General features: G+C 37.6%; 1 long non-coding RNA gene across 4 annotated transcripts; it reads left to right on the top strand.

The window, feature by feature from the left end:
* Positions 1-27: 27 nt before the first annotated feature.
* On the top strand, positions 28-23,143 carry LOC131407296 (uncharacterized). Of its 4 annotated transcripts, none has more exons than XR_009220476.1 (4): positions 28-145; positions 975-1,016; positions 1,721-1,778; positions 18,792-18,943. It is a non-coding gene; the product is annotated as an uncharacterized LOC131407296 (long non-coding RNA). The 4 variants fall into 4 exon arrangements; XR_009220475.1 differs by lacking the exon at positions 18,792-18,943 and adding an exon at positions 2,072-4,401 and having other exon boundaries at positions 30-145; XR_009220474.1 differs by lacking the exon at positions 18,792-18,943 and adding an exon at positions 18,952-23,143 and having other exon boundaries at positions 34-145.
* The last annotated feature ends 3,934 nt before the right edge of the window (positions 23,144-27,077 follow it).

Here is a 27,077-nt window from a genome sequence, read left to right as displayed (position 1 = left end):
GAGATTCTGGCCGACGCTCCTCGAAATACCCGGATGTAAATATCATGGCTGCCACCAGTCAGGGACCGTAATGGAGATCGAGTCAAGAGTTGCCCGGAAGGCGCTCAGAGCTTGGGGCTTCGAGGAGGCCTGTCAAAGGACAAAGGTTGAGACTGCTGGGCGGCAGGGTACTGCAAACGATCCTAGGAACTGCGCCGCCTCTGCCCTTCCTGTTAACTTGCCTCCAAGTTTTTCTGGAGGAAGCGCTCCTCTTGGCAGGGTGGGGCTGGCTTCCTCCCCGGGCCTTTTTTGTATGCCGGGTTTTTGTTCCCGTCACTCCTCTCAGTCCTGGAGCTGGGCGGGCAGTGCGGTGGCTGGCCTGGGAGGAAGGGGCGGGCCAGAGGCTAGGACGGAGAAAGGTGGGGCGAGCTGGTAGCAACCGGGCGGCCGAGGATCGGGGGCGCCTCGTTAAGTGCAGCGTCGAGCTGCCGCCCCACTGGAACCTGGTCCCTGGTCATTTCCGCCGAGATGCTCCTCACCCTGGGGCGCTCAGAGTTGGCCATAGAGCTCTTCCCTGCCGACCCAACCATACTCAGTAGTAGACTTTGATCTTCGAAAATATCTAGGATGTGGATAGTACAATATGTGATGGTTTATTTAAAATCCCAAACGAGCAAACTAATAGTGTTAGTTTTAAGTTTCAGAATTAATAGGGAAAGTTTACATGTTGAGTGGTGGTTTTCTTTTAAATTTCGATAACATGTTGTGCTTGTGAGATTTTAACAAAACATTCTTTTAAAATAATTGGTATGAGAAAATAGGCTAATACTTAAAATATTCAGAAAATTGTACTTTGCTACTGCGCACTTGTCATGATGAAACATGAAGACATCAGAATTGTACTTCCTGATAAGGCTTTAATTGCCGGAAGCTAATGAAAATACAGTAATTCTAGGTATAGAAATATTAATTTGAATTAGTTCTCTTTTCTGCAGGGTGTCCTGTAGGTTTTGACATCGAGTGAAACAAGAACAAATGTGAGTTGATTCATTAACATTGCCTAGTAGTTAAAATTAGAAGTGCTTGACTGTATATCTGTTGGATTCAGTATCACAGTTGAAACCATTTTTATTTGCCTGAAATATGTTACTATTTTTATAGAAACAATATGGAAACTAATATTTAAAATAGATTGACTCTACATAATATAGGCTTGTTATAATTTGAATTTTCACTTAAACTCTCAAAATTAAAAGAGCTGACTTAGAAAGGCTTAAAAAAGAAAAAAAGAAATGTAGATATTTGTCCATTCTCTGAACATTCTATTGTTTGAACAGAAAATAAAATGACATTGGAAAGCACCTGGGTTTTGTTTATATAATTACGTATTATGTGTAAAGCACTGAATTGGTAATGGATGAGAAAGTGCTTTGCGATATATAAAGTAATATATAAATCATAAACAGTTATCACTCTTACTCCTCTGGCCAAATCATGTCTCCCTGTGGTACGTTTTAACCTCCAAAACTTGTGGTTCTTGTACTAGTATTAATGTATACAGTTGTGATAGTATTTGAAAGAAAACAAAAATAAATGATCTGTCTATACATTTTAAATACTTTTCCTTGTTTATGTGTTATTTGAGATTGTGTTTATAAAGGCATTTGTACACATTAGGGTACTTAGTAACTTGATGGTTATAGATGGCCTCAATTCTTACTTTTTGTGTGGTTTCTTGCAGGTAGGTCTGTTGGGTTCTTGGCACAGTACCATTTGGTCCTGGACAAAGTATTGTTAAGGTGGAAATTTTTATTGTGTTAATCATTTCAAACCTTTGGCCAGTCTATTTAGTTTTCTACTGTTTTAGTCAAATAACTAGATGTGGGCTTCATATAATGAGCAATATTTGTGGCATAATTGATGATCACTTTGAATAATTTCCTACCAAGTGTAAAGTTTGATATCAAATAGTTCACTTTTACAGAGCACTTACAATATGCCAATCTCTATGTTAAGTCCTATACATTCATTATCTCACTTAATACTTACAGTAACATCGTGAGTTAGGTCTATAAAACTTGCTGTTTTACAGATGGAGAAACTGAGGCAAAGAGAGATTAAGTTCCTTGCCCATGGTCCCCAAACCAGAGCCACGTTCTAGAGCCTTTCCTTCCATATAACTGAAGACTTTGGTAGAAGAAGAGTGAGAATGGAACTCAAATGTGGCCTCTAGTCCTACCTACCCTGCTTTGTGAATTAGGGCAAGTCATTTAACCTCTCTGAATTTCATTTTCCTCTCCTGTAAGAACACTTTGAACGATTATATTTTATTGAATCTTGAATTATCAAGAATCCTTAAAAGGGCACCTTTCACCATTGTCTCCCAGATTTTCTTCCAAGCCCCTGACACTCATTCTGTAAGTTTTAATGCACAAGTGCAGCGGTAACAACTCCATCTCGATTGCTGCCTGGTATGACCACATTGTAAGATGTGGCTGACTTCGGAGATGTCAAAATGTAAAATAATGTGCAACTTGGGATTGATGACATACAGCAGATAATCTCTGAACTCCTTTTCAACCCCTATTCTATGACACCTATGATTTTATAACATTTTATTGCTGGGGTCTGTATTTTTTAATGTAAATGATTCAAGATAAAACATAAGCCTCTTGGTAGTGGAAAAATAGGAACCATGTCTGTCTTTTTCACCTCTGAATCTCAATACCCAAAACAATGCCTGGCATGCAGTAAATACTCAGTACATATTTGCTGAATGAATTAAGCAAATCTTTCATCTTATATTACAAATACAACTTTTTAAAAAAATTGTTTGACTTGAATTTGACAGTGCAAAAATATCAAGCTAACATTTTTTGCATTCAGAAGAGAACCGTTATAAAACTGGTCTTTCTTTCCAAACATCTTTTCTGCTCACTGTTGTTGATTGTCATCAAGTGTGGGGTACATTTTGTTCTTTGAAGAGGTCTGGTAAAATTGGAAATGCTGCGGATGCCAGCCCCATGGCCGAGTGATTAAAGTTCCGCGCGTTCTGCTTCAGTGACCTGGGTTCACGGGTTCGGATGCTGGGCAGGGACCTGCATCACTCACCAATCATGCTGTGGCGGTGTCACACATACAAAGTAGAGGAAGATTGGCACAGATGTTAGCTCAGGGCTAATTTTCCTTAAGCAAAAAAAAAAAAAAAAAAAGTAGAAGATCGGCAACGGATGTTAACGCAGAGTGAATCTTCCTCAGGAAAAAAAGAATTGGAAATGCTGGCATATAGACTTTTTAACAAGGAATCGAACTGGTTGTAGTTTTTAAACCGGCTAAAGTGTAGGAACACAGTTTCATATGTAAAGATTTTCATTTTAACAAAAGTTGGGAAAATGTTATTTGCTATCTTCATTGAATTTTTATTAGTATCTTAGAGGTGATTAAGCATACCATCCTTCCAAATGTACAAATAGTATTAAATGTGAGTTATGAATGATGAAAATAAACTATAATTGAAAGATATTTTAAAACTGTGTGAATGGGCAGAAAAGTGTTGAAGTTTTGGGGTGGGCAAGTGTAAGATAATGTAACTAAAGAAATTATCTCAACTATATTTATAGTATGTCTGATGAGGTCTATACTTTCAGTTAGCACAGGAAGGGGGCACAGGAATTGTTATAGGGCTGAAGACTGTTCTGTAGCCATAATCAGCTAAGTGTTCTGCTGTGGCCAGAAAAGCCAACAACGTGTGAGGTTATCATCAGAAAAGGATTTTAGAAAATCAACAAAAGATATCTTAACGTCAAACAACACGATGGTCTATCTAAACTTGAGATACAGGCAATTATTTTATATTCATGATGGATAGATCCAGAATGTTCAAAATCCTTTTGATTTTTTTAAATATGACTATAGCTAGAATTTTCCCTGCAGAATTCTGGAAAGCCTATGTGCCTGTATACCCAATTTTTAAAGACTAAGTACAGGAGTAAAGTAATTTGCATAGCTACTAAAATTTCTGCCACTAAAATAAAACTCTGTACCACATTACAGCACGTTATTACTGAATGAACATAAACCACTAGCTTCTCTGAATTTCCACTATCAGTTTACTTTTCTCAGGGCCCTTTTTCACAGAAAACATAGTTTTTATTCCTTTATAAGTTACTGCCTATGCAATAATGAGAAGGGAATAGTGTTCACTTCTCTGAGTACTTATTTTCGTGCACAGACTGTATAAATGTATACTTTCCTGAATCCTCAAACCCAAAGGAGAATAAGGGCCTACAGGAAATTATTTTATGAGTCCAAATAAAATAATTCATCTTATGAGGTTTTCACAGAAGTTTATGCTTATTGATTAAAGGCTTATTCCTTTAAAGGTGTGCAGAACTGAAGGAGAAGTGATATTTACTATTAAGTTTGGAGCAAAAAGGTTCTTTGAGTTCAATAACTAAAGAATTTTTTTAAGTTTCTAGTGGTGGTGCTTTGTATTACCTCAAAATTGTTTTTCTTTAAAGTTTCTACTATTTCTATACCTTTTTCCTCCATCTTTCTCTTTCCCTATAAATAAATCACAATAAACCTCTCCCCTGCACCCTGCCGACTGTGAATTCATCTAGGCTGAAATGCTAAGATATAGTCACTTTGTTTTGTATACTTTTTCCACGTATTTAAGAATTTATATCAAATATAGGTGTTGGAAAATTTGACATTTGGAGAGAATCTCAAAATAATAAAAGCAGAAAGGCATGGGACACTTGAAAGGAAGACCAGAAACAAAATTTTAAAACCCTTTTATATTATTATTTACCTACAGCAAAAGTGAATTTATAAGCATCTCATTTAAACTCTAGGGCAAGTAAATCCTTTAAAAGTTTTTGGAGAACAGGGAATACAAATGGAATGTTGCTAATCCATTGTTATTTTTAGTTCAGTATATAGAAGGTAAAGGATATTCCAAGTTCACTAACAACTTTATTCTTCAAATCTTGATTTTTTTCTTTTGAGATCTCAGCCTTGTCTTCTTTTAATAGGAGGTATTCAGAAATGTTATCCTACAAGTTGGTGAAGAAATATTGCATTTTCTTTCTAATATTTATTAGAAAATCATTCTTTCTTTATAGTCAAAAGCTTAAAGGCTTGATGGCTCATTTTCATAGGTGGAATATTCTTTTTATGCTCTGCCTCCTAATTTGGTGGCTGTGAGAAGTCTCTTGTTTAACAAATAACGTTTATGAAGTGCCTACATAGGGTTACATAGACATGAAAAGATGACTACACCTTGCCACAGCCCTGGAAGTACCTATGTGAGAGTGACATTTAAACGTATAAATGTGATGAAGGATGGACTGTACTGTGATGAAAGTATGTGCAGGGTGGAGAGAGACATAAGTGATCCTTCCCAAGGTCTGGAGAGCATGTTAAAATGGGAAGAGGGACTTCATAGAACTGTGATACCTTGGATAGCCAGGCTCCTTTGAAGAAGCACTCTAAATAATTTGGTGGCTGCGTTTCTCAACAGGGACAGAATTAACATAGGATAGGACAGTTCTTCACTGTACTAGACTTTCCTAAGCATTGCAAGGTATTTAGCAGCCTTGGCTCTGTGGTCTTTTCCCACCAAGTAGCTTCAGTTGGGATCAGGAGGAGCGGTCGGCTTCCACATTCCCCAGTTCTGATCTGTATACATGCTCATACAATCTGATTGTATCACTTTCTGGTCCTTCCTGTCCATATATGTCCTTCTCAATCATTTCCTTTCATTCACCGAAGACTTTGGTACCTGACTTAGATTTTCCCTCCCGTCCCTAAGTCCCACCTTTAAGCCTGGTGAGTTAAAATTCCATGTGGATAATCCAGCCAATATCCTGGCCTCTCAGCTGCTTGATCTTAATTCAGTGGCTTTTACCTTTCTGCAAAGCCACCCACTCGCTGGACCTTGTCATCGTTTATGTCAGCTTCACCTTTAAAAGCTGAAAATAGGGCCGGCCACGTGGCTTAGCAGTTAAGTGCACACGCTCCGCTGCTGGCGGCCTGGGTTCGGATCCCGGGCCGCACCGACGCACCGCTTCTCCGGCATGCTGAGGCCGCGTCCCACATACAGCAACTAGAAGGATGTGCAGCTATGACATACAACTATCTACTGGGGCTTTGGGGGGGGAAAATAAATAAATAAAATCTTTAAAAGCTGAAAATAAACTCTTCTACGTTCTGCCCATTTTTCCAGCTTCCTAACTGAATGACTTCCAATGCATCTATACTTCAGCTTTAAGCCAAGCCTTTGACTGTGCTACTCTTTCCCTATCAGTTTCTTCTACTTTTCACTTCCCATCACTTCATAACCACTACACTCCTGTACTCTTGTCCTTCTGTTGTACCTACCCAATAAAACCCAACCCTAGGTCAGAAATGATAATAATAGCTAACATATACTGTATGCTTACTGTATTCCAAACACTTTTCTAAGTTTACCTGGATTGTCTCCTTTAATCTTCGTAAAAGCCCTATGAGGTAGGCATTATTATTATTTCCGTTTTGCAGATGAGGAAACTAAAGCCAGGTTTCTACTACTAAGTGATGTCCCTAGAATATGAACCCAAGTAGTTTGCCCCTGGAAACCATGCTCTTAACTACTACTTTAGACTACCTTCCAAACCAGCTGTCTTCTCTGCTTCCATACTTGGACTGCTGAGCTCTTTTAGGGACAGAGTAGGTTTGGAGGTTTAGATGGAGAATGTTTAAAGTACTCTTCTTAGCCCTTGGTTCAGTAACTAACCCTCCTGATAGGTTTCCAGGCAAGCCAGGAAACATAGAGGGAAGTAACAATGATTGGGTATTTAATGCCACCAGCTGCTTCTGGGTATGTCTAGCCAGAGGGAGAAGAAAAACTCAAGAGAGAATATGCATCAATTTGGGGGTTGAACATGACGTATCACCTCTGCCTGATGACCAGGTAACTACTGAATAGAGACTGAATTTGGCTTTATCAGCAAGGGAGTAGAAAAGAGAGAGTCTTTCATCTCTTGAGAACAGTCACTCTAATCAGTTTTTCCTCTGGATTTCTTTCTAAATGTCCCTCTTTTTGCCATGGATTTGTTGACCCTGACATCATCACTTGAAGTGATAAAGCTTTTGAGAGCTCTTGAGAGCTGATTGCTCCAGTTCATGGGCCTACCTGTGGGGCTCTTCAAGTGGTTATTTTAGGGCATTGTTTTGACGATGTTTTTTGTTTCCCTGTACAAAAATCTTTCCCATTGCCATTCTTAGGTACTTAAAAAGGCAAACTTTTATTTTTTAGTATTTAAAATAACACTAATAACTTCTTACCTTTAATATCAGATCCACCATAGTTTCTGTATATAATACTCACCTAAATGATATTTCCACCGCAATTCTGAACCTGAATTTAAGTTACTCAATTTCAAGAGAGAAGGTAACCTCTGGTGAGTAGGAATTTTTCTTAGAAACCCCTTTCTACTTAAAAGACTTCCTGGAGAAAAATCACACTTTGGAGAAAACTAGTAACACAACAGATTTATGTTTGTGACTTTGCCTGGCAATTCTTCCCTGTTTCTTATTCTCCACAGGAGCTATTTTAAACTCCTGCTTACATAAGACCTTTCCCGTTATGTCCACCAACCCCTACACTCCTTCATTCTCAGCAGATCATTTTACCGCCCATTTTCTCAGAGAAAATAGAAACCATAAGATAGAATCTTTCTTAAATTAGTGCCACCAAATCTTCAAACGTACTTCATTGGTATCCGTCCTTCCCTCCCTCCTTTCACAATGGAAAAGGTGACCCTCTTCTGGTCCAAGGCTCTGGATCCCTTCCCAATCCTGCTCCTTAGGACCTTGGCTTCTTTACTTATCTCTGGCTCCTTCGCGTTGGCATTTAGGTATTCTCAGGTCTTTTCTATATTAGAAGAAAAAAATAAAACCTTCCTACAGCAACTTGTTCTTTTCCATTCTGTTTCTTGCTTCCCTTTCACAGACGTAGTTCATGAAAATTTGTCTCTACACACTGTTCCTTACTTTGTACTCCTATTTGTTCTTCAACAAACTGCAATATTTTTTACCCTAACTGAAACCACCAGTTTTAAAAGTCTCCAGCTATCACTTTATTTCTAAATCCACTGAGCACTTTTCAGGCCTTATCTGACTTGACCTTTCTTTAACACATGATAGTTTAACCATTCTCTTTTCTTGAAGTCTTTTCTTTCTTGGCTTCTCTGACACCATTGTTTCCTGGTGTCAGATAACTTACTATTCTGGGCATTCTCAGTGTTTCTAAGGGCGTCTCATTCATTCATTCTCTCATTCTCTTATTCATATATTTATTAAGCATCTATTACATGCCAGGCACTGTGCAGGTACTAGAGACTGAGGATCTGACATAATATCTGAAATCTTTCTCCAGAAACATGCACTCCCAAACATACAGTCAAAATTTAGCATACATTTTCAAGGGTTTCACAACTGCTAATGCTTCTTTATCACTCTAGATTAAGAGGCCTTGCCTCAGAGTCTCCAATCTACCTCAGTAGAAGCTTTTACAAAAGCATTAAAAAAAAAACCAAAAAACAAAAACCTGCCTCAAGAGGCTTAAAGGCCCACAGAAAGGAAAATGAAGACAGTTTTTTCTAGAAGAAAGATTTTTGCAACCATCGGCAACTTTCTCTAAGATGTTAAGATTAAACCAGTTCTTCCAACCTAACATTTGTGGACAAACTGCTGTTTCCCTCCCTCCCAACCTGCAATCCTATATGCCTTAATTGGTGTCACAAGAATACAATTCAGGAAAGAAACTTTACCCATCCTTAAAAAGGAAAAAATGAAGTGATAGAGCTGATACCATGACTTTGAGATTAGATTGAATAGGATTCTAGCTTTTACTAGTGTTCAAATGATGGACAGGATATCAAATTCAGAGAAGAGGAACAGACAGGAGGCTGAGTAATTCCTCACTTGATGAAGTTGCTTCTAGTGACAAGAGAAGGAAATGGTCCCGATGTTGATATCTTGTGGTCACAAGTAATAGAATATTTGCATTCTGGATACTGTCTCTTTATGCTATCCATATTCTGCCACCAGCCTCCAAAATGGATGAGTGCTAAGAAGGTCCAGCTCTATCTTGTCATTACATATTTTTAAAGGAATAGTCTTTTAGCCAAAGATTCCATGTTTAGTTTCCTTTGATAACTGGAAACAACCAGGGAAAAGAAAATGGTAAGATTCACATTTCTTTTGGGGCTGTTGTGTATAAGATAAAATGTTTGCCAATTTTTTTTTCATCCAACAAATGTATATTGAGCATCCACTGTTGTGCTCAACTGTGGGCATGTAATGGTGAGTAAAACCAGATAAAACCTCTGCTCATAAAGCTTATAGTTTAATGTAATAATCACCAGTAGCCAGATAATCACAAACAAATATAAAAATGCAAATTTAATTGATAATAGGAAAAAGTACAAGGTTCTATGAGAATCTATAACAAGAGAATTTGACTATGTTAGGGAAGTCTTCTTAAAATGATGCTCAAGCAGTAATCTGAAGACTGACTAAATGTTATCTAGGTGAAGAGGGAAGGAAAGTGTTCCCCAGATAAAAGGACTAGAATGTGCAAAGGATCTGTGATAGGAGAGAACATTCAAGTAAGAGGTACTAGAAGAAAGGTTGGGTGGCTGCAGGTGAGAGACTGAGGAGGAGATGAGGCTTGAGGTGGGAGGGGAGTTTTGAGGTCTTCTTGGCTGGCATTGAAGAAAGGATTAGAGTGGGGCAGAGTGGAGATGAGAAGACCAGTCATCCAAGTGTGAGATAGTGGTAGCTCAGTTCAAGGTAGTAGTGATGGGAATTTAAGAGAATTTGATTGTACTTGGTAATTGGTTTTGAATATGAAGATATGGAATTAGATAGGATATAATTTTTGCTAATAGTTTATCAATTTTGATTGTTCCTTTTGTAGTGAAATAAGAATTACTGGTTAAAATAAATATATGCTGTAAGAAAGTTATGGAAGACTATACACTGGGGCACAGTCTTGAAGCCTATGAATATGAATATGAACAATTAAAGCCTCAAGTTTGAGATAATTGTGTCTTGAACCTTCAAGAATCAGCCTCCAAATTGAAAAATATCTCTATAGTTTTAAGAGTAAAACTAATTTTTATAACCAAACTTGAGATTATTTAGCTTGTTTGGATGGGCTAATGAAACATTCTTTTGTTGTTATTCTAAGTGATTCCTTTACCCTCACCCCTTCTCTAACTGTACTCAGCTCTAATCCAAATGCAAATTTAGACATGATTCCTAAAAGACAAATACCTCTGGTACAACTGCGGGGAGAGGGTGTTTATCTTCCCCAGCACATTTCCCGTGATAGTGAAGGCTGTTGAGTTTCTCGCTTGAGTGCCACCACCAAGCTTTGAATAACAGGGACACTTACTATACCTATATGTCTGACTGAGTTTGCGGGATGTACAGTTGCTTCATATTAATTGGTTTAGGACATTCGTAAATTACAGTACCACTTAGGTTGGTATAATTAGCTGAAATTTTATTTTTGTTTCAAAAATTATGGTTCAGTAACATTCATAAACTTAACAGCACTAGCAGCTATAGGAGTAGGAATTGTGTCTCTTCCAAAAGATATGGGAAGTATAAACCTCTTAACCTTTAGAAAAATGAATAGGGAGTGTGTGTGTATGTGTGTGCGTATTTATTGTGTGTAAAAAATCTTTTACTGAGATTGTTCAGCAATTTAAAAGATAGTATATTGAGGAGGATGCAATGAAATGTATAAATATCTGGCCATATGAAAGAGGATACAGGAAATGGTATCAAGAAATCTGTATCGGTTACAATGTTTCTGACTGCAAGTGACAGAAATCCAGACTCAAAGGAGATTAAACAATAAAATTAACTCATATAACAGGAACTCCAACTCTAGGGCAGGCTTCAGGGTTAGTTGCCTCTGTTCATTGGTACAGTGATGTCATCAAGGACAGGGGTTCTTTCCAACTCTTCTCTGCCATCTTTTGTGTTGTAATTTTGGGAGGAAAGTGTGTATTTGTGACTTCAACATCAAACTGTAGCAAGATGGCTGCTGCATTTCCAGGCATCACATCCAGAGCTGGCAACATTTGCTCCACCTTGTTAAAAAACTTCTCCTGGAAGCCTCCCAGCAGAGTTCCCTCTTATGTCTTATTGGCCAGATTCTAATCATATGCCCATTTCTGAACTAAGCACTGGCAAAGAGAATGCATTACTCTTAGATCTCTAGGTCCCATCTCTGGCCAGCTTCCAATGGTTTGTGGAGGGGTGGGGCACATGACAAATCAAGTTTCTGTTAGGAAGAAAGGGGAAATGCATGGTAGGATAGGCAAAAACAGAATTCACTACAGAGTCTCTAACAATCCTTTGATCAGAGCAGTGGACACCAAAAGTAGGGGGAGATTATGGAGAAAACTTCTACATTTTCTACAAATGGACTACACATTTAAAAAGCTCCTGATGTAATATGTTCATTAAAAATTCATGCTTTTGTCAGCACTTTTGGAAATATTTGAGTGCCTTCAATTCAAACAAAGGTTAAAGGAACATAGATAAATTGGCTACTAATAGAATAAATTTCAGCTGTTGGGGAGTTGAAATAAATTAATCTTCTACGGGGTAACTGGAAAATGGGAGTAAGAATGGAAAGAATGAGTAGTGAAGTTCTAGAGAAATCAGGTGTTTAAAAAAATATAGGGAGGGGCCCGCCCCATGGTGTAGTGGTTAAGTGCGCGTGCTCCGCTGCTGGCAGCCCGGGTTCAGATCCCAGGCGCACACCGATGCACCACTTGTCAAGCCGGGTGCGCACCGATGCACCGCTTGTCAGGCCATGCTGTGACGGCATCCCATATCAAGTGAAGGAAGATGGGCACGGATGTTAGCCCAGGGCCAGTCTTCCTCAGCAAAAAGAGGAGGATTGGCATGAATGTTAGCTCAGGGCTGATCTTCCTCACACACACACACAAAAAAAAAATGTAGGGAGAGACTATCACTGTAATTGAAATTATAGAATACCTCCAACCTCAAAAGAGATTAGCAGAGTGTTTAAAAACTAGTTGTCCATAAGAAGAAATTGAGATTTTTTCAGTAGTAAATAAAGTGTTTAGTCTCTATAGCAATGGTTCACAAGGTGTGGACCTTCTACAACCTGAATCAAGTGTGCAGCTTACATTTAACCAGTGGCTGACACATTGCCTGATACATAAAAGGCACAAAAAAGATTTGTTGAATAAAGGAAAAATGGATGATCAAAAAGATGGGTAAGTGAATACAGGCACTAATGAACCCAAATACCATTTATCATTAATTCCTAATATGATGTTTCATGATTCTTCAAACAAGGAAATAGCATCCGTTATGGCACGAATATTTCTTCGTGATAGTGGAATAGTATTGCCCCCTTCCCAGCCTATGAGATGCTAGTTGTTACCAATACTAATAGATACTGTTTATTAAGCATTTAACATGTACCAGGCACAATGCTAAATGCTTTATCTGCGTCAATACATTTAGTCCTTATAACAACCTTGTAATGTAGGTATTATCTCCCCTTTATAGAAAAGGAAATCAAAGCTCAAGGGGTTAATTAACTTGCCCAAAGTTAGACAACTGATAAATAATGGAGTTTGGGTTAGAACCCAGTTTTAAATCACTTTAAAACCTGTGCTCTCAATTGTTACAGCACTGCTAATTCCCTAATTTGCAGCATTCTGCAAATTTATTTGACTTCTTACGAGCATTGCACTTTGTCCTTTGAAAAGACCTCCAGGGCCGGCCCCGTGGCTTGGCAGTTAAGTACGCGCGCTCCGCTGCTGGCCGCCCTGGTTCGGATCCCAGGCGCGCACCGACGCACCGCTTCTCCAGCCATGCTGAGGCCGCGTCCCACATACAGCAACTGGAAGGATGTGCAGCTGTGACATGCAACTATCTACTGGGGCTTTGGGGGGAAAATAAATAAATAAATAAAATCTTTAAAAAAAAAAAAAAGAAAGAAAAGACCTCCAACACAATTTTTGAGCTTCCTGGCAGTTGCTTATTGCCAGGGGTCTTCATAACCTCTTTTGTTTATGAACTCATTCTTCATTCTTTGTTGGCTTCTTTTGAGGACTTGTCCCAGGACCTGAAACCCTCACTCAGTTGAATTCTAGATTGAATATATTTAATTTATAGCATTATAAATTCCATTCTCTTCTGCAGTTGCATGAGTCTCCTGAGGGGCCTTAACATTAAGCCCCTTTTCCTCTTTCCTACTGCCTGCCACGGATCACTGATCAGGGTCCCGACCTTTATCCTGGAATTGTACAATTGGCACAAAGAACCCAGAGCTTACATAAATTTCTCTGTTGTTCCCATTATCCCAGTTACCTTTCTTTGAAGGTGTTTTCCTTGCCTGTCTTATTGTTTTAGGATTAGAGTCACCATATTCTGTTATAATTTCTCTCAGAGATTTATCTCGGTAGTATTTGGAACTGGTATTTTAAAAAAAACGATTTTTTTAATTCTAACCTAATCGAGAGGCAAAATAAAGTGGCCATCCCTCTCTCTGCTCCAGAAAGGCTTGCAAATACTTTGTTATCTAACTCCCTCCTTGGCTTGCTTGACAATCCTCATCTCCTTGGTGTTGCTCCAGGCTTCTGCTGGGAGGAGCCTCAGGGAAGCTTTTCCGTTATTTCTCAGGCACTATCTGCTCCATCTGGCCATCCCCAGGTAAGACCTTTCTTCCTCCATCTCTCCATACCTTCAGTGGCTGGGGCACAACCTTCCCCATCAGTCCAAATTTTACCCAAAAGGGGAGTTCAGATGCAACTTGCTGATTGGTGCCTCCAGTGGAACTGAATTAGAGAATATTAGTAATTTTTATTCAGTTTAAAGAAAATCAAGGGTCCAAGTATTAAAGGCCTCACTTCCAGGAGCTTTGTAACCCTTGATATAGGACAAAGGTTGGGACTTCCCTGGCTCAAATATATAGGCCCCATGGCAAGGAGCCTATAAAGACAACTTTGTCTGATGCCACTTCCTTGTGGACTCAGAAAAATCTCTGTCTAGCAGGGAACAATTTCATCTCTGTTCTCCTGTCCTATGTGGATTTCTTATGCTGCATGGATTCACAGCCATACTCAGCATTTGTGCTCCTCCCCATTATTGGGTCCTGAAGAAGTAGGCCCCTTTTTTAATATCAAATTTATTAAAGTATAATTTACATACAATAAAATGCACACATTCAATAAGTTTAGACCAATATATACACCTGTGTAACCACTGCCATAATCCAGATATAGAACATTAATATTACCCTAGGTTTCCTTGTGCTCCTTCCCATTCAATCCTCCCCATATCCAAGTCCCTGGCCCAAGCAACCATTGGGAGTAACATCTGTGACGAGGATCTATCAATGTGGAATAAACTTGTCTTCCCTAGAGTTTCAAACAAATAGAATTATACAGTATGTTCTCTTTTGGGTCTGGCTTCTTTCATTTGGCATCATATTTTTGAGGTTCATCCATATTGTTTATGTATCTGTAGTTTGTTCATTTTTATTGCCAAGTATTATTCCATTATATGGATATACCACAATTTGTCTATCCGTTCACCTATTGATGGACATTTGGGTTGTTTCCAGTTTTTGGCTAGCCTTTGTTTGGATATGTGTTTTCATTTCTCTTGGGTAGATACCTAGAAGTGGAATGGCTGAGTCATGTGGTAAGTGAATGCTTAATAAGAAACTGCCAAAATGTTTTCACAGCGTGTTGTACCATTTTACATTTTCATCAGCAATGTCTGAGAGTTCTTATTGCTGCACCTTCTCATCAACAGCTAGTCATTTTAATTATGTCCATTCTAGTGGGTGGGTAGTAGTATCTCATTGTGGGTTTAATTTGCATTTGATGACTGCTGATGCTGAGGATCTTTTATGTGCTTATTCGCCTTACTTGCATCTTCTTTTGTGAAATGAGCAAATATTTTTGAGCACTGATATTTGCTAAGGAGTGTACACTTCATCCGCTGGCCCTCTTGGACTTCTGGAATGGCCACCAGAGTCGCACTATCCCTACCTGAAGCCGCACACCCTGCTTGCGTCATACCTCTTCTCTTTCTCTAGGTCAGGGATCTTTTTTTGTAAAGGTAACTTTTTAAATAAAGGGTCAGGTAATAAATATTTTAGGCTTTGCCAGCCATAGAAACTTTGTCACAGCTATCCAACTCTGTCATTGTCAAAGCAGCCATAGACAATCTGTGAACGAATGAGTGTGGCTGTGTTCCAATGAAACTGTGCTTTTGGACACTGAAATTGCTACAAAATAGTCTTCTTTAGATTTTTTCCCCAATCATTTAAAAAGGTGAAAGTTGTTTTTAGCTTTGTAGGCCTACGCTTGCCCGATTCTGCTCTAGATGGCTCACAAGATTTCACTAGACCCTTAGGGTGCAGTGGAGTCATGCAGTTAGGAGTTTGAATCCCAGCTCCACCACTTACTGGTTGTGTGGCCTTGGGCATATTTCTCCCCATCCGTTTTAAAGGATACTTTCTAGAAGTCTCCAACCATGCTTCCACTTATATTTCATTGGCTGAAACTTAGTCACATGGCTATACCTAACTGAAAGAGAGGCTGGGAAAGTCATTTTACCTAGGTGACCATATGCACCCAGCCAAAAATTTGGGTTCTGTTGCTGAGACTGAATGAGAGCACGGGTAGGTAACACAGTCTGTGCCATACACTTCTTGTCCACAGCCCTGTCCAGATATTCTCTGAGCCCTAGAATAGGCTCTTGAATTAAACTAGACACTAAGCTTAGTCACCTGCCTGGGAGGTGCCTTAGGGAGCAATGATGTTTGTTAAGTTATGATGAGAGAAACTACCTTTTAAAGTGTAAGGACTATCAGTACAATCAGCGAAAACTCCTGTTAGTATTGACAGAAAGTGGCATCCCAAAAATCTTTAGAACGTTGCCATGTCAGATCTCTTTTGTGATGTTCTGTTTTCCGTACTCTTCCAAAGTTCTGGATCAAATTCTGAGGTTAATTCTATTTCTGATGATGACAATGCTTTAATGAAGAAAATGTCAGCATGGATTTCTTCTATCCTGCTACTCAGTAAAAACTCAAAATAAATGAGTATGATTATTTTAAATATTTTGCTTTAGGTTTTTTTTTTTTTCGTTTTTATTTTTTTTGTGAGGAAGATCAGCCCTTTGCTAACATCTGCCAATCCTCCTCTATTTTTTTTTTTTTTTGCTGAGGAAGACTGGCCCTGGGCTAACATCCGCGCCCATCTTCCTCCACTTTATATGGGACGCCGCCACAGCATGGCCTGCCAAGCAGTGCATCAGTGCACGCCCGGGATCTGAACCGGCGAACCCCGGGCCACCGCAGAGGAGCACAGGCACTTAACCACTTGCGCCATGGGGCTGGCCCCAGGTTTTTTCTCCCCTAAATGTTTGTCTCCACAGCACCTGGGTTTTTAAAAAATTGATAGTGGTGACATTTGAGTAGATGGAGCCTTGGTTGACCATCTTCAAAGAATTTCATGATAGACCTAACTTTATCCCAAATCTTTGACTTAGTGTCTATTATCAGAGTACTTCTCCAGATACATGGGAAACTCTTCAAAAGTCATGGAAATAGTCATGCAGGAATGACTTCCACAGAGCACATTGTTCTTCAAATGCCCACAGAAAAGGGCATCCCAAAAGCTTAGGCATGCCACATAGAAAATATTAGGGTGGGAATGGAGGCCTTAAATTATTTGGGTTTAGAGAAGTAAGCCTTTCTATTTGGATGAAAATAACATGATTTTATACTGTTATGGAACAAATAAAACATGTTTTGTTTACACAACTTATATACTATGATTTTATCATGTTTCTGACAGCAAAAACTATTTTGCTTTTGTGGAAATAGTGAGAACACGTGTCTGACTGTTGGCCTCCCCTCCTCCAAGCTGTTTTATGCTGAAAATGTGTCCTCTCCAAAATGGAAAAACATCACCATCTTCTTGAGGGCTTTATTTGAAGATGTTATTGTGATGTTAGCCAGAGACCTCTGGGTTTTAATGTAGGTGTTTTGGGTCACCTAGAGTGTCTATAGCTATAGAATGAATTGATTTATTGTGAAATTGATATATTACAGTTTTTGAAGCAATAATGACCTTTCTTGAAAGCCTACTGGTCATTTATTTGTTTGCTGCTAAGTAATACAACATCTTTGAGCATTGAGAATGAGATCCTATTAAAAAGAAACCTGCAGAAATACTTACTAAGGCTTTCATCTAGAACCTCCTGGAGGCGTAATGAAGAAGTCAGTCTACTTGATCTGAGAAGCTTTTTATTCTCTCTAAAAAGATAAATAAACAAAATGTATTTTTCCCAATTGGAAAAGTAATCCATATTTACTGTAGAAAAAGTTAGAACACAGACCAAGTTACAAAGGAAAAAATGAAAATCATCTACAGGCCTACTACCCAGCAATAACTATGTTAAACCCTTTAACAAACATCTTTTGAGATGATCAAATTAAATTAGTTGTCTTTGAACACTGGTATGTTTAACTACGTACCGGTGGGCTAACCTAAAGTGATTTGTGAATAAGGGAGGGCTTTGAGCCTCTCTATAGTTCAGAATGCTTTCACTTAGCACCTCACTGGGAGGAATATCTGTGAAACGTGACTCTTCCTAAATGTGCGAATTGCTAATACTGCAGCACGTACCCAAACAGTCCTTTCAGTATGTATTTCTTAATACTTGTTAGAGACCACAGTTTCTAGGATGACATAAAATTTTGTGATGGCTTGATATTGGACCAGTAGAGGCCATATTGCCTTAAAGACGTGAACAATGTTTCCCTTGGGTGTATGGAAGAAGGAAGACAGGTATGAATTTGGAAGATATGATCCCATCATCTCAGATTATAACAAGCCACCTCCCTGGTATCTGAAGTCCATGAGGCACCTCTACCAAAAGCAAAGACACAAAATATTTGCTGAGCCACTTTATTGCCTTCAGTGTGTTGGGATGGAGAGTAGTGATGGTGTCTATGAAGACTTCTGGGGCAGTCATCTTTATATTCCCTCTAATGCCAAACACAGTGCCTAAAGGCTAGTAGTTTAGTAGTATTTAATAAAAAGGTATTAACAATTGTGTTAAGAATAATCAAGATCAAAGAGCACTTGAGGACGTATATTGACACCAGCTCATTTCTGATGCCACTTGACTATGTAAAAGATCCAGACCTTAGCCATTGTTGTCACCCTTCTAGGACATGTTGCTAGCCCGGTAACCTAGTATCTAGGAATAGAGGTAGATACAGGAATAATCTGCAGACTGGCACAAAGAGAAGGCTGCAATCTGCAGGCACATGCCACCTAGCCCTGCACTTCTGTACTGAGATGGCTTTCTATGGCAAAAGGATGTCACCTGCTGTCTCGGGAACCTTCTGGAGAAGACATGCATGTAGAGTAAAAGTGCTTTGTTTCTGCATTATATAAGGCATAGTTTTTCAGAGTACAGCCTCAAGACTGTCTGCATCAGAATCACCTGCATTTTAAAAATGTGGATTCTTGATTCCTGTTTGAGATTTACTGAATCAGAATCTTTTGGTCCTGAAGTCCAGATGATTCTTATGCACCCTCTTGTTTGAGATCCTAGGATTAAATAGTGTTTTCAAGCTTTTTTTGACCATGACCTAGAGTTAGAAACAAGTTAATAAAACAATACTTATACCTCCTAGGGCAATGCACTCATATATTCTAGTCTTTTCTATTCAGTTTGCTGGCTGTGACCCACTACGTTGGTTTCATGATCTACTAATGCTGAATTAGAAGATTGGATTAGATGACTTTTAATGTTTCAACATTAAGATTCTACAACTAGGAAAAATTGAACAACATAAAGAAAAGAATTTTATCCTTTTTTCTCTCCTTTCAGATTGTCGCCAGTATGAAGGTTGTGAAGTACAATGGATGACATATCTGGGTTTACTCTGATCTCTGCCGCTAACTAGCTAATGTGACTTTGAACAATCAAAATCTTTGACCTTTAGTTTTCATCATCTATAACCTGAAGCTAAGACTTCCCCTTTGTATTTCATAAAATTTCTCAAATGAGATTGAAACTATGAGAAAGCTCTGTGAACTCTAAATGCATACATTATTGTAAGATTATGTCCTTTTACACTAATTGTATTTGAAAATGTTTGGACATTAAGGCACCTCTCTTGCAACACCTGTTGCTTTCTGGTCATAACTTCCACTCTCCTTGATTCCTGGTGGATGGGCTTTAGAGAAAAAAGTACTACAGAAATCGTGTTAATGTTTATGCAAATATTTGGTTCTTACTCTTACATTATATCTTAGTTGCTTTCATTCAGGAGACAATGTCCTGAAAAAACACTCTTGGAAGGACAATACAGATCTTTGGTTTTGAGATATGTTTTTGGGCCTTATAACCAAACCCCCCTTGCTCTGATAAAGAGATGCATAGGCGCTCCAGATGGGAACAAGTCTTCTGATACACCGCCCAAACACGGTCATCGCAGGCACCTACCAGATGCCAGGGAGGCAAGCTCTATTTGGATCCTGAAAAGCAGGAGCTCTTGCCCAGCCTCACCATTGAACATTCCCTACCAAAACTCATGCGCAGATCCACCCCATCCACTTAGTGTTCTCTGAAGAGACCAAGTCGTCAACAGGAAAAATGCTGGGTGGTGCCCAGTCCTGCAGGCTTCAGCAGGTTCATCTCTAGTCCTTCCCTTGTCCTCATGCTCAATGAGCAAATCTCTACTCTCCACTTGGATTTTCATTTTGCACGTAGCCTGCAAAGAGAAAGTTCCCATTGTGAATTACTAAATATACCTCCTGATACTAATTAGATTCATCTTCCTAAAATGTGGTATCACGTTATCTTTTCTTCGTCTCCAGTCAAAAAATCTTCAACACTGTTTGCCTACAAAATAAATCCAAAGTTAAGTACTAAAGGCATATATCTGCATATGCATGCATCTATGTACTTATATTCAATATATTACTTTTATAACTTTTAGTATGCCTGATATATATCATAATATATATTTTAAATACCTTCTGTAACATAACAAAACATAACATTTAAATACCTTCTGCTACTCCTGCACGAGATTAGTATGTCAACCAGGACACCATTTATGTTACTTAATTTTGGATGGAAGAGCCAATAAAATGAAATGATAAAATGAAATAAGAGCTATGCATTTTGGAAAGAAGGAGGCAAAATTATCATTATTTTGCTATTGATCTGATTGTATACCTGAAAAACCCAGAGAAATCAACTGAATTTTATTAAAAGTAAAAAGAATTCAATAAATTCTGGATGGTTATAAAATTAAAGTTTTAAAAAAAATAGCCCATTTTTTATTCTAAGTAATTTTGATTCATCTAAATTTGAGAAAACACAAGCATGTATTCATGTATTGTTAGTGTTATTAAAGACATCTTGAAAACAGAATATTGTTCTAAACCTAAATCACTCATATATACAAATACTAACCAGATTAAAAATATAATGGAAAAACAAATTCCATTCACAATTGTGATATTAAAAAAGAAAGACGTAAACATAAAAAGAAATGTGTAGGATCTATATGAAGGAAACTTTAAAATTGTGCTGAGGTCATCAAAGAAGATTTCAACATATGGAAGAGTGTATCTTACTCTTGGATAGGAAGATGTACCCCCAACTGTATAGCAAGGTTAAAAGAAAAATTTAACTTGTAAAAATATTTGTAACAGGTAAAATAGCTAGTGGGCTAATTTCTGACTGTATGAATTGCTTTTTAAAACAAGATTAGAAGAACAGAAGAGAAATTGGCAAAGGAATCAACAGCCATTTCACAGAAGAATTGTAAATGGCCGCTAAACATCCAAAGATGCTCCACTATACTGAGAGTTTAAGAAATGGTAATAAAAACAAAAATGAGACATTTTCACCTTTATATTTACAAAAATGAAAACGTTTGATAGTAATACCCATTGTTGGGCAAGTTGGTAAAATACATGTTTATTAGAGCATTTTTTTAATCACTTCAAAACATTGAAAAATGGTTAAAATATATTGTATGATTTCATACCATCTACTCTTCTAAAATATATTTGGGTGGGGTTTAATTTGGATATATTTTAATTTCATGAAAAAAATTGTTGCTGATGTACTGTGAAATATAAAATTACATATTCAATATGTAAACCATGTAAATACATATGTGTGCCCAGGAAAGATACCATAAGGAAATTATTATGCCATTTTGCTTTACATTTTTCATTTTCCAAATTTTCTATGTTGACCAATCAGAAAAAAAGCAGTGAACATTAATAAACAAAAGACACCTCATGTAATCCTGTAAGCACTGGTATAATGGTAGCATTACTCCACACTCTGATATATCTTGGAGATGCCATATCAGTTTATATAGAGAAATACTCTGTTCTTTTAAATGCCATTGTAATAGTAAAGTGAACTATTGATGAACATTTAAGTTGTTTATAATCTTTTGCTCTTATCAACATTGGCAAAATAAATAATTTGTACCTATCTCATTTCAATGTATATAACTCTACCTGTAGGAGAAATCCGTAGAAGTGGAATTTCTGGGTCAAAGTATTTTTGCATTCGTAATTTTTATACACACTGCCAAAATGCCCTTCATAGAATTTGATTCATCAAACACTCCCATAATTAATGTAGGATAGTACCTCCCCCCTCACCAACACTATTATCAAACTTAAAAATGAAGTTTTCTTTAGAAACATTTGTATTTCTTTTTCTAGGAATTGCCTGTTCATATCTTTCTGTCTTTATAGATAGCTAAGAAAATTAACCATTGCCTGAACATGAGTTGCAAACACTTGACCCGTGTTGTTGTTGGCTTTTAACTTTGATCATGGTGATTTTTGCCATGCAGGAAAACATTTAAATTAATGTAGTTAGATTTTATTGCTTCTAGATTCCTTACATGTGTACTTAGGAAGGCCATCCCCTCCTTGAGGTTGTAAAATAGTTCTTCCGTGGCTTCTATTGGATCAAAATTTAAATGTTTGAGATGTGGATCCAATTTTATTTTTTTCGGTGGCCACCCAGTTAACCAAACTGAATTTATTGAATAATCCGTACTTTCCTCCATTGACTTGAGATGCCACCTTTATCACATATTAAATTCCATATATGTTAAGGCTGATTTTTGGGATTTCTGTTCTGTATTACTGAATTGTCTGTCAACTCATTTGCCAGTACCATAGTGTTTTATTTATTGCAGGCTTTTTTTTTTTTTTTGCTGAGGGTGATTTGCCCTGAACTAACATCTGCTGTCAATCTCTTTTGAGCAGAAAGAGGAGAAAAATCTTCCTCTTTTTGTATGTGAGCTCCCACCACAGCATGGCCACTGACAGACGAGTGGTGTAGGTCCGTGCCTGGGAACTGAACCTAGGCCACCAAAGCAGAGCATGCCTAACTTAACCACTAGGCCACTGGGGCTGGCCCTATTGCAGGTTTATAATGTATTTCAATGTGTCAGAGGGCTTGTCCCCCTTCATTATCCTTTTTCAGAATTTTCCGGGTTATTCTTGCTTGTTTAGTTTATTTTTGAAAATCAACTTGTGAGATTGTTAAATTTATAGATTAACTTAAGGAGAATTAACATCTTTATGATGTTGGCGCTTCCTCTCCAAGAATATGGTATGCCTTGTTCAAGTATCCTTTTGTGTCACTCACAAGTATTTCAAAGTTTTCTTCATATTGATCTTTCATATTTCTTGTATTTATGCTAGGCATTTTATCTTATGTTGGTGGCCATTATAATTGAGTATATCTTTAATTAAATCTAACTGGTAGTTGTTTGTATATATGAAAGCTATTTTAATTATGTACCCAGCCAATTTACTCACTTCACTTATTGTCTGTAATAGCTTTTCCGTTGATTATCTTGGAGTTTCTAGGTGTACAATAATATCTGCAAATAGTGGTAATTTTACCTCCTCCTTTCCAATTTTTAAACTCGATTTTCTTTTGTCTAGCTGCATTGCATGCATGTATGTATTGTTTTGTTTTTCTCTTTTATAATTCATTAATTTCTGCTTTTATCTTGTTTCTTTCCTACTCTTTTTGTTTGGTTTACCTGTTCTTTCTTGAACTTTTCCAGTTGGATGTTAATTTTCTTCTGAGCACTGTTTTGGCTTTATCCCAGAGTTCCTGATGTGTAGAATTTTCATTATAGTGATTTTCTGATTAATCTGAAATTTTGGTTTGGATTTCTTATTTGATCCAAGGATTGTTTGGGATTTTGTTTTGGTCCTATTACATATATTTTGTTCACTGCATTTTCATGAGAGTGTGTTTTCTATATTAATTCTACATTTTGGAATTGATTGCTGTTTTCTTTATGGATTAATACTAGTCAAGTTTTGTGGAAGTTCACATTAGAGTGTAATATTATCAAAGAAAACTTAGATTTAGTTAATTATTAGTACACTATTTACTTGTGCACAAGAGAAACCAGTAATGGATTAATTTTATCTAATGAAGGCAAAAATGGGAATATTTTTACAGTTGGAAACCATGGATTTTGTTTTCTTTGGGTGAGCTGCAGATTAGCTGGCAGTTGCAAAGAGGTCAGTCGAGGTATTTTGATATTAGGCACCTAGATGGGTCAGCAAAGAAAGAAATTCAGTTTTCTAATTTTCTAAGAAGACTGTGAGAGTTTTGCTGTTGGTGTGGGTGACAGGCTCTGTCTGGAAGTCTGTAAGTGTCCTTTGTTATCTTGTCCATCTTGCCAAGTCTGTATCATTTCCCTTCTCAGAACTTCTCAATATATGTCACTTAGATCTACCATAATATGTTATTAAGATTTTCTATATCTTTACTTATTTTTAAATTACTGATCTGTTATGGACCAAGAGAGATGAATTACAGTTTCCTACTACCTGTGTTTTTCTTTTATTTCTCTTTATACCTCTATAGTTTTTACTAAATATTGTTGTGAGATTATTTGATCCACAGATATTCATAACTGTTCATCTTTATTGTGAATTGTAACCTTTAGCATTGAAAAGTACTCTTTTTGTTCTTTTCTGGTCTGTTTTAATACATTTTGGCCTGAATTCAGCCTTATCTGTTATTAAGATGTTGCTTTTTGTTTGAAGTTTTCTAGTGTCTCTTTACTCATCCTTCTATCTTCAACCCTTCTGAATCATTTTATTTTTGTTGTAGGTCTTTTATACAGCATAGATTTGAGTTTTGCTATGTGATTCAGTTTGAAATTTTTTCCCTTTATAGTTGAGTTTAGTTCCTTTACATTTATTGACTTGATATTCTTAATTCTGTCATATTATTTTGTTATACTTTCTATATTTATACCTTTTTAAAATATTTATTATATAGACTGCTTGCTTTGTTTTCTGAGCGTTTCATTTGATAATTAGGAAAGTTTGTATTTTTGTTCCCGTAATTACCTTTGTAGTACCCTCATTATATAATACCCTCAATTCCCTATTTATTTAGCTAGACTTTCAGTATCTGTAATTCCCTCCTATAAGTAATGACAGGTTGATAAGCTGGACTTCACTAAAATTGAAAACTTGTGTTCTGCAAAAGACATGTCAAGAGTCTGAGAGGATAAGCCACAGACTGGGAGAAAATATTTGCAAAAGACACGTCTAATAAAGGACTGTTATTGAAAATATACAAAGAACTCTTATAAATCAACAATAAGAAAACAAATAATCTGATTAAAAAATGGGCTAAAGACCATAACAGACACCTCACCAAAGAAGATATACAGATGGCAAATAAGCACATGAAAAGTTGCTCCACATCATTTGTCATCAGGGAAATGCAAATTAAAATGAGATACCACCACACACGTATTAGAATGGCCAAAATCCAGAACACTTAACACCAAATGCTGACACAAGGATGTGGAGCAATAAGAACTCTCATTTGTTGCTGGTGGGAATGCAAAATGATACTGCCACTTTGGACGGTAGTTGGGCAGTTTCTTATAAAACTAAACATACTCTTACCCTATGATCTAGCAATCTCGGTTTCTTGGTATTTACCCAACAGAACTGAAAACTTATGTCCACAGTACAACCTGCACACGATGTTTATAGCACCTTTATTCATAATTGTTGAAACTTGGAACCCACCAAGATGTCCTTCAGTAGGTGAGTTGATGAATGACCTGTGTCCCACCCAGACAATGGAATATTATTCAGCTCTAAAAAGAGCTATCAAGCCATGAAAAGTCATGAAGGGACCTTAAATACATATTACTAAGTGAAAGAAGCCAATCTGAAAAGGCTACGTATTGTATACCCCAACTGTATGGCATTCTGGAAAAGGCAAAACTATGGAGATGATATAAAGATCAGTGGTTGCCAGGGGTTGGGTAGGGAGAAATGGCATGGGGAGGGATAAATAGGATTTTTAGCAATAAAAATACTTGGTATGATACCATAATGATGGATTCATGCCATTATAAATTTGTCTAAACGCATAGAATGTACAACACCAAGAGTGAACCATAATGCAGACTATGGTCTTTGGGCAATTATGATGTGTCAATGTAGGTTCATCAATTGTAATAAGCGTACCACTCTGGTGGGGGATTTTAGTGGGGGAGGCTCTGTATGTGCGAGGGCAGAGTACATGGGAAATCTCTGTACCTTCCTCTCAGTTTTGCTGTAAACCTAAAACTGCTCTAAAAAAAATAAATAAAGCTTAAAAAAACAGAGTGGCGGCTGGGTAGAGGTAGGGTAGCAGCAGGTATCCTTCCCATAGGAAGCCAGAGCCTGGTCATGACGCTTTCAACTGACTGTACTTGTTTGTTTGTTTGTTTTAATCTAAGGGATTTTAAAATGGGTGTTGAGTGGTCCCTAAGCCAAGATAATAGTAAACTGAGTTCCAGACTATACCATTATAATAGCTTCAAGGTGTGCTAGCCATATGAAGTTAAATGTAAGCTGCTTGAGGCTAGGAGGTTGGTCTTTCACCATGTGCTTGAGCACAATTGTTGATGAATATATACTTGTCACATGGGGTTCAGAATCACCTCAATGTAAAGCGACCTGCCTTGGTTTGGAATGCTAGTTGCTCTTTTGCTTATATTCAGCCTTAAAGAACACTGTATACTGACTCTCTTGAGGGCTGTTGCTAAACGCTGGCGCTGTGCCAGAGCATGTGACAACATATAGAATTAAGCTTAAAAATTTTTTTTTTTTTTCTTAGCAAGGAAGATTTGCTCTGAGCTAACATCTGTGCCAGTCTTTCTCCATTTAGTATGTGGGTCACCGCCATAGCAGGCTGATGAGTGCTGTAGGCCCACGCCTGGGATCCGAACACATGAACCCAGGCCGCTGAAGCGCAGCATGCCGGACCCAACCACTACACCATGAGGCCGGCCCCTTAAAAATGCTTTTTAAGGGTGTAAATTCCTAACCTACATGTGCAAACCTGTTAAAATTTTACTCTTCAAAACAAATTCTGAGTTTTAAGTTGAATTAAGTAGCAAATGATCTTTATACTTAGGTGAACAGGCCATTGTCACTCACCATTGACCCTGTTCCCTCACACCCTTGACCATTTTGTGTCCCCACTTTTGAGAGCAGACTTCCGATTTTCTGAAGATTGCATGGTTGTTTAATAAATTAGAAGCTGCAGTTGCTAACGTACTAGCAACTGATTTTAAGCTCAAAAGGCCAAAAGCTGTCCAATATACTTTTGTGGGCTTTGATGCTTAAGTATGGAATACATAATGAATGGACAAACGTTTTCCACTACTACAGTTATATTCTACACCTGGATGGCTCTTAGTAAGTATAATTATGATTCCAAGTCTGATTTATATAATGACATGGTTCAATGCAGCTGCAAATATACATCAAATTTACATTTAAAACAAAACATCAAAACCATTTTACTGAAAACTAGTTTTATTTTAAAATTAAGTGCATAGCACTCATCTAATTCCATTGGTGTAGACTTTAGCACCATACTTGCTATTTGCAATTAATGTCATAACAGATACA

This window comes from Diceros bicornis, chromosome 6 (assembly GCF_020826845.1).
Source record: "Diceros bicornis minor isolate mBicDic1 chromosome 6, mDicBic1.mat.cur, whole genome shotgun sequence".
NCBI lineage: Eukaryota > Metazoa > Chordata > Mammalia > Perissodactyla > Rhinocerotidae > Diceros > Diceros bicornis.
This window is presented reverse-complemented; position numbering and strand designations above follow the sequence as displayed.